The following is an 8,768-nucleotide window of genomic DNA, read 5'->3' as shown; positions in this document are numbered from 1 at the left end:
TTTGTGTTTGGCTTTTTTTTTTTTTTTTTAGCTTAAGTAAAACGGGACCCAGTTAATCAACTCGTTTCTGTTGTTGAAGCTGTAGTCTGAAGTCTGTAGGAAGTGGAACACGGGTGAGCATTAGAGCTACATCTAGCAGCAACATGCGTGTTGTAAGGATCTTATAGTTATTATGCGATTGACTTTTGAGCATATAGCTCGACCATGGGGTTGCCACTGTGTTATGGCTGTGTTATTTTGTTTGTCGTTGTCAAGAGTGTGCGTGGAACAAGATTGAGAACCTGCTTGAGTGAAAATAAAGTAGTTAGGATAGTCATGCATTCCAGGAGTATCAAAAACAGTAGGACAAAATGTACATTGTTTGAGTACAGTTTCATTTCTTTGAGGAGCTGTCCACGTGAACCAAAACCACAGTTTCTGTGACAGCACAGAATGAGACAATGTGCTGGTGGAATCATGTAACAATAGGTAGCCTATTAATGTGTGTGACATCTTTGTGAAAAAAGAGGGAGATGTTTTTTTCCAGCTTTAACCAGTGAATCAAGTTAGATAGTCTATATAATATTAGTCATATTTTCATACGTGCATGCTCATAACAGTAAGATTGAATCCCTCCCCCCCCCCTCCCCTTTGAAACAGCTGCCTGGGTGTTGTTGCAACAGGGTGGGTCAAGGAGGATGACTCTTCAGCTGTCTATCTATCTACCCCTGACACTGCATTGGCAAATGACATCGCTATCTATACTTGTATCTACGACTGTATCTCTTTGCTTTGCCTTGACATCATTTAAAACCTTAAGTCTGAATTAGTCGGCACGGTGGACATGCACGCACTCTTTACGCACTTTTTATTTGAGTCTCTAGCAGTATCAACAACTTTTCGCTGATGAGACAATAGCAGATAGTTCCATTTAATGCGGGAGAAACCATTCGGCCGCGGGAAAGGGGTGTCAGGAAATTAGCAGAACAAACAAGGAGGCAGTAAGCTAACATACTTTTCATATCGCAGTCGTTGTTGTGGTTAACATCTAACATATGAGTCTAGGTGTTCAATTTCAAAACGAAATGTAACGGCGATATGCAAATAATCGCGGAGAGGAATCCCTGTTCACCCCCGCGGGACAGAATGGACTCGACCTACTCAATCATGCACTTCAGCATACACTGCAAAGAGCATGCTTCCACCTTTAGGATTGTCTATGTTTCTTGAAGTCCCCATGGAATATTCTTTTGGATAAAGCAGGTACGCAGATTTCTGATTTTCTCCATTTCTAACGCATACAGAATAGACTATACCGGCCCACCTCGTGTGCTCTGAATGGGATGTAGGTGGAAGGCGATTGTCGGATCTTGATTTATAAATAGGTTACATGCAGGCAAGGGTGTAGTGGTTGATTAAAGAAGAAAACAAAAAGATCTTGTATGACCTTCTGTCGGCGATCATCGCAAACCAGAATTGCGTAAGAAATAATTTATAATGTCCACTTTTCATAGACGCTATATAACTTAAAGCAGTTTAATGCTACTTGAGATATGAGTCACCGTAGCCTACTTATTGTCAAGCTTTAAAAAAAACTGCCTAAAGTCAGTTATTCAAATAATTTTTTTTTAGGAATAAACTGAGAATGGCCAGACTCATCTCTGAGGTTAAACAAACTTTCCACCAGCTCACACTCATCTCTTCCTCCTAATTATTTTTCGGACAGCACACTCTATCACCGCAGCATCGGACAGACAGATTTGTGGCAACAATAAAAGTGCGAGTAGCCTAGTAAAAAAAAAAAAAAAAAGACTCGGCTCAGTGCAGAAAACATCCAAGAGATGGATGAATAGGTTCTCTAGGCTACTTTCTTTCTTTCCATTTATTTTTTTTTAAGATTGTTTTATTCACACGGAGACAGACACACAGGGTGGAGGTTGACGTTAGGGAGGGGTAAGGGGGGGTGGTATATCCATATTAGGAAGACGTGTCCTACATAATAGGCATACAAGGCACACAACTGCCACTGAGCAAGGCACAGGTGCCGGCAGACGGAAACTGCTCTTCATGTCAGTAATTTGAGGATCTGAAACCGCTGGAAGATCTCTGGTGTGTCGCATGTGTTCTTCTTTTCAGTGTCTGCACCAAATCAAGCTCTCACAACTCATCTGCATGCAGTGTGTGTGTGTGTGTGTGTGTGTGTGTGTGTGTGTGTGTGTGTGTATGGGGGGGGGACATGTGGCGAGGGAGAAGTAAATGGAGGGGGTGTTTCGTGTGTGATTGGGGGGATGTATGTAACTTTTTCCCCCCCAAATAATGATGCACCTACAGGATGTGAGCCTGCTGTTTATGGTAAAGGGACACAATAGGACTGAGCCACAGCTGGGAGGGGGGGCTTTTCAGTGCAAGACAATCCGAATTAATTAGGGTTTTTTGGTTTGTCTTTAACTCCATTATCGGACGTGTACGTGCAGGTCTTAGCAACCAACATGTCTTTTTACGCACAAAACCGATAATGGTTGGACTGCAATTGTTCAGCGTCACCTCTTCTCTGGACACTTTAGAATACACACGCACACACACACACACACACACACACACACACACACACACACACACACACACACACACACACACACACACACACACACACACACACACGCCAGCTGATCCTGCTCATTGGAAGCGATGGAGACATAGGCAAAATGGAACAGAGACGCAGTGAAATGCGTGTCCTCTGTGTGTGGACGTAAGGTTTAGTGACAAGGACAAGCCTACACCGCGGGGACAAACTTTTCTGCTTCTCCTTTTTTTTTCCGCCCTCGATCTTGTCCTCGGTGTTTCACACACAGGGCTTCTTTCCATTCGTGGTGCGTTCAGGTGCTCCGGAAAATTCCGCAATGTCAATGATTGAGCACGACTTTGATCAGACAGACCCTCGTCGTGTTATTAAACGGGGAAAGGTAGCTGTACTCTCTACTGTGACTTGATAGGGGATGTCTGATGATCATGTGTGTTTTATCACAAGACCATCTAGCCTCTGTGAGCCAGTGCACTTCCATATAGATGAGTGAATTGTGGGAAATGGAGTGGGCATGGGTCTCAATCAATGGCATTATAGAAAAAGTCAGATTTCACTAACAAACCATGCAGTAGCTTATATGCCAACAAAATATGATATCTTAATCTGAAGAAACATTATTTTTCATGTGTTGCATATTGATTTAGCCTAACTGTAAACTAGTATAGCCTAATAATAAAATAACAATAAAACAACTAAAATGTTGCTCAAACTGGCAGTTATTTTCTCTATTCATTGAATAATCGATTAGTCTGTAAAATGTCAGAGAATAGAGAACAATTCCCGGAGTCCAAAATTAAGTGTCTTCAAATGTACGTTTCTTTTGTCGGATCAACAGTCCGTCAGTCGGTACAATGAGAGATGCAGCAAGTCACATTTGTGAAGCTAGAACTAGCAAATGTTTGCTATTTTTGCTGTAAAACCAACCAATTAATCAATCAGCAAAATGTATACTCACTGTATCATATTATTTCAATTGACCAGTCAATTAATTGACTAATCATTTCAACTTTATTGTCAACATAGTGTACCCTGCATGGAATACCAGATTCTGAATTAAAATAGCATGTTAATAATATCCCACAATTCAATCCCCCCCATTTTGGACCCCAAATTCAAGACACATAAGCTAGGTATATCTGATATGAATTATACTGTATGAATTAAAAAACAAACAAAAAAAAAAACTCGCCCTTCTTCTATGGAGACTCCATCAATGAGCTGCGTTTTTAATCACTTTACTGAATTTAGTTTTATTTATTTTTTATCTCTGAGTCACGACATTTCCGACAACACCTGAAGGCAGCAGCAGTGAAACGACAGGAGACAAGAGAGAGAGAGACACACACACAGCGAGAGAGAGAGAGAGAGAGAGAGAGAGAGAGAGAGAGAGAGAGAGAGAGAGAGAGAGAGAGAGAGAGAGAGAGAGAGAGGGGAACCTGTACTGTTCTACAACACAAGGAGATCCAGGAATTCGCCAGAGATAATAATAATTGCACACCATTTTTGCAGAGTTGAACCACGGGTCGCTGTTGTCAGTCGCTGCACTGGAAGACACAGTGTGTCTCCTCTTATCTCTGCCGGATCTGGACTTTTTATATTTTGCTTTTGGAGAGCTGCACCGGTCCTTTTTTTTGTGAGTGTTTGAGCTCAGCGGTGTTTTAACTGGTAAGGAAGTGGCTGTATAATTATCATTGTTTGTTATTTTAAGGGTGCGTTCGTCGGGCTGCTGCTACAGTGCAATCTTTGGCTGTTATTACCGACTCTTTGGCTTTAACCTAGTCATTTCCTTAAAGAGTGTAGAAAGGAATGATTAAGACACGGGCAGCACAAGTACATGTGCTATAATGGAGATATGGGTCATTTTGAGGATTTTTTTGATTGATAACACACAGTGGAACCTGGAAGGGTGCTAAACAAATAACAGACACAGTGGAGTTCTTAAAGTTTTTTTTTAGTGATATTACATGCAATATTACAATGATATAAAGTAGCATAAGAGCGCTAGAAACTTACTAACCAGCAGCAGGAGTCCCATACGTTAAAATGATAGCTATGCCATAGAAACACATCCATAAAGGTCACAATAAAAGCCATTACACATTAAATATAGGCTACCTATTACAGTTAGGGACATTATAGGATTGTCATAGTGATCCTCCCTTAGGGGCAGGATGGAGTATCAGAGGAGATAGTTATGTAAAAGCAGAGTTTACAGTAGAGAGAGAGAGAGAGAGAGAGAGAGAGAGAGAGAGAAGACAGTGCGCACGTGCATGTAGCCTACGTGCGCGCGCACGTGTCAAAACACGCGCACTTCTACGTTTTTTGTATTTTAAAGAATACAAATAATAAAGAAACACAAAAATGAGGGCTCTGTCTTATATGGTGTTGTTGGAATTTTGACTTTGAATAGCAGACTATATTGGGCTGACTGACACACACACACACACACACACACACACACACACACACACACACACACACACACACACGCACGCACGCACGCACGCACGCACGCACGCACCATGCTATTCCTGTTGTCGTTTGTGTGTGGTAGCCTACTTCAGCGAGTTTGGTGTTTTTCAACTTTGAATGAATTTCTGTGTTAGTACTAGGTGATATGAGCATTGTATTCTGTCCTGTATTCTTTCAGTATTCTAGTATTTATCTTTTACAAACTCACAGTGTGCATTGGATCATCAACTGTGAGCTTTCTGTACTTGCCAGCATTTTCCCCCTCTCCTTTGATATTGTCTTTCTGTGGTGTGCTGTTTTTCTCTCTGGTTGTGTGAAGATACAGTGTTTTCTTCTGTGTAAGGTCACATACAGAAAGAGGAAGAGATAGAGAGAGAGAGGAGGGAGGGAGGGAGGGAGGCAGAGACAGAGTGTTGTTTTGCAGACAGGATTACATGGTCTCCCCTATGTCAGATTTCAGACATTATGTTAAACATTTCATTTACAGCCTGCTGCCCTCGCTCTGTGGTTATACTAGTGGGTACAACACAGCACAGCAATAAATGATCTTACTTTCCCAAATTGACTGTTAGATAAAAAAAATAGTTCTTAAGAGTGCCACCTGTTCTCCAACTCATGAAAAGTAAAAGTGTAGTTAGCCTAATGTAGTCTGTGTAGCTTTCGGTAAAATGTAAATAAATGCTTTTCTTAACATTTCATTGATTTCTGTCTAATGGCAGTATCGGCAGACTTTAGGTTTTGTTTTTCCCTCTGGGAAAAGCCACAATGTGGTAGTATTTTTCTTTCTTTAGATGGTTATGTCATACAAGGTTCCAAACACTGTCATGTCTGAGATCACTTGTTGAGCATTGTTAAGTCAGGCAAAAGAGGAACATGACCTATGTTTAAATGTGACATACCAGTTGACTAATACAGAAGGGATTCATGTTGAATCTAGCTTCTACTGCGGTTGCAAAATGTGATTTTTTTTTTGTGTGTGTGTATGAAGAGCCGGTCACAGATGCTTCGTACACACAAATGGATCCGCAGAGAGCTCACACAGGACTTGAGTGAAGCTTTTTGTATTTGCTCGCCGTCCGCCCTTGTGTCTCTTTTCATATAATTAATAAATGCTCCATACATTTAGCTTTTGTCAATAGGACTGTTTGTCTTTAGTAGGCAGCTTGTGTGCTTACTTTTCCAACCACCCCCCCCCCCCCCCGCACCCTTTCCTATCGTGATCAAACTTTCAACTCTACCATGACTGTTTGTCTCTTCCAAAGACCTGACTCTTCACCCCCCCCACACACACACACACACACACACACACACACACCTTTCTCCCCCTGTATCTGTAGGAGTAAAATTAGCAAATTCATTTTTTTGTTTTTGGTATCTTCTCCCTTCAGAGTGTGGACGTGTTTTATTGGCGTGGTGAGAAACAATGAGGACAAGGCAGGGCTTTGTGGTGGCAGAAATGCATTTTTAACCCATGTGAATGAATGGCGCCTCACATTCCACAGCAGCAGGCCCTTTACTGAAGGGCAGCACTAACTCGGCTGTTTTCATTACTCATTACTGCCTTGTGCCTTTTCACCATGGACATAGTCATTTACCTTCATCAAACGAAAGCGGGGTTCAACACTATACAGACTGTCAGATGAGATGTATTTTTAGATAATATCACTGAGCTGTGTAGTTTGTTCTGCTGGTTTTTTCCCTCTTACTCAGCAGGTAATATTAAAGTTGCTTATAATCAAAGATATGATATTAACAATGGCTCCAATGAATGTGTGTAATGTGAAAGGTGTTGCTCAAAGTGATCAACGCACAGGGAATTTTCACCTAACTTTGAAATTCCCCTTAGCTCTACAGATATTTATAGAGAATTTTAGCTTATTGTTTTGGTTTTCTGGCAACTTTACTGTTTTGATTCGCTCTCAAAAGCTCTGTATCGCCTTTTTGATTTTACAGCGAAACAAGTCCCAAAAAACCCACGCTACATGCTCAGGACTAAACATCAGAAAGACAAAGTCAGGAACTATAGCGAACACAGGTGTGCATTTGGCAGAAATAAGCAGATATTTCCCTCAGGAGTTGGTGTAGACCACGACAGAGCTAATAAGAAAGAATATTGGATTTACATTCATCAGGTGGCCAGAAACACAAGCCTGGATTAATGCTAAAATGGATTGTGCTGGATATGTTAATGAGCCACTGTTTGCTAGCAAGTTTGTCGTTTCAACCTAATACTATGTCAATGGTGTACATTACAGCTTGCTTTTGCTGCCCCTAAGTGGCCAAAACATCACTCAAAGCAGGTTTACAGTAAGGATAGCACACTGACGTTTTTACAATAAGATTTGCATCTACTCTTGCTATCAGGTGCATATCCTGGTTAGTATCTCTATACTGTTCTGGAAAATGGCAGTGGCTTAATTGTGTTGGATCTCCTGTTTTTTTTTTTGCTGTAATGCTGACAAGTGTTGGCATCGACCAAGGTCTCTGTGGTTTCCAGCACCTTGTGGAATTAACGTCTGGAAGAGTTCCAGAGTGAGCTATTTGGTTTGTGCGTACTTATGTCTTAGATTGAATCAACTCAGTCCTTTTTAAAGTGTAATTGCTACCGTGCTTTGCCTCTACTTCTTCATCTCTGTCCAAACTGCTCATGTTAATGTTTGGTTTTGAACTAGAATGACTATGGAAAAGAGGAGACAACAATCACAAGACAGTCAGTTAGGCTGAAGTCCTATGCAGTCTAATGTGTCCAGTTCTTCCTGTTTGTTGGGGGATGAAACAAAAAATGACAATACTCCGAGGTCTGGTGTCTGTTCTGTGGTGACGGCATTGATTCCCTGCTGCATGGTGGGGGTTTCCACTCTGAAAGGGCAATCTCTGTGTGTTAGCCTAGAAACACCACCTCCTGGATTAAATTAAAAATGAGCCCTCCATGGGAAGCCTATTGATTACTGCCAAGGATAATCAGAAAGAATTGATATTTCCTGCGACTGTCATCCTACACATTTCCAGTATATGTACATTGCCCATTGTTTGTGAAACCTTGCTAACAGGTGAGTAGTTAATCCCTTTATTTGGGTCACACCTGCAGCCTCCCCACCCATAAGGATCAGTGTTGTATAAAGTACTAGAAAGCAATACTTGAGTAAAAGTACAAGTATCGTACTAGAAAAAGACTTTGGTAGAAGTGAAAGTTACCTTTTAGAATATTACTTAAGTAAAAGTCTTAAAGTATCTGATATATACTGTACTTAAGTATCAAAAGTAATTTTCTGATATTTAATGTACTTAAGTATTTGAAGTAAAAGTAAAAAGTTTTTTTTTTTTAAAAAGCAAGCGGTTAGAACTTTTATTGTGAACTTTATTGTGGCTTTCTTATAGTAAAGCATAAAGCATATTCAGGGTTCCCATATGTTCTTAATCATCCGGTAGGAAGAATCTTTCATTCCAATGTACAGAAACTTTTCTTGCAAATACGGCCACGGGTGTATGACGTTATCTTCACCACTACCCTGTTCACCGAGTTCACCACTATCATCGGGGTGGTCGTCTACGATAACGGGAGGTCCTCCAGTAGGTGCTCGTGCTTCCATGGCGGTTTCAGTTGTGCGTCTTCCTCCTCCTTTAGCAACAAACAAGCGCTGAAATAGAGCGTGCGGCGTGCGGAGCGTGCGTAATGCAATCTAGGAGCAGTGATTCGCCAAACCTCCCTTATTGCAATCGCACACATTTCTTC

General features: G+C 41.2%; 1 protein-coding gene across 6 annotated transcripts in view; it reads left to right on the top strand.

The window, feature by feature from the left end:
• The first annotated feature begins 1,123 nt into the window (after nucleotides 1-1,123).
• The window catches only part of LOC116035275 (zinc finger protein 516), a 54,404-nt gene continuing 46,759 nt past the window's right edge, over nucleotides 1,124-8,768 (top strand). For 4 of the 6 annotated variants that reach the window (XR_004898534.1, XR_004101314.2, XM_036006194.1 and 1 more), the window contains exon 1: nucleotides 3,953-4,228. The gene's annotated coding sequence lies outside the window, so the exon portion shown is untranslated. Of the gene's footprint in view, nucleotides 1,243-3,952; nucleotides 4,229-8,768 lie in introns of those variants that run through there. The other 2 variants (XM_031278278.2, XR_004898535.1) reach the window with 2 other exon arrangements.

Source organism: Sander lucioperca, chromosome 10 (assembly GCF_008315115.2).
Source record: "Sander lucioperca isolate FBNREF2018 chromosome 10, SLUC_FBN_1.2, whole genome shotgun sequence".
Classification (NCBI taxonomy): Eukaryota; Metazoa; Chordata; class Actinopteri; order Perciformes; family Percidae; genus Sander; species Sander lucioperca.
This window is presented reverse-complemented; position numbering and strand designations above follow the sequence as displayed.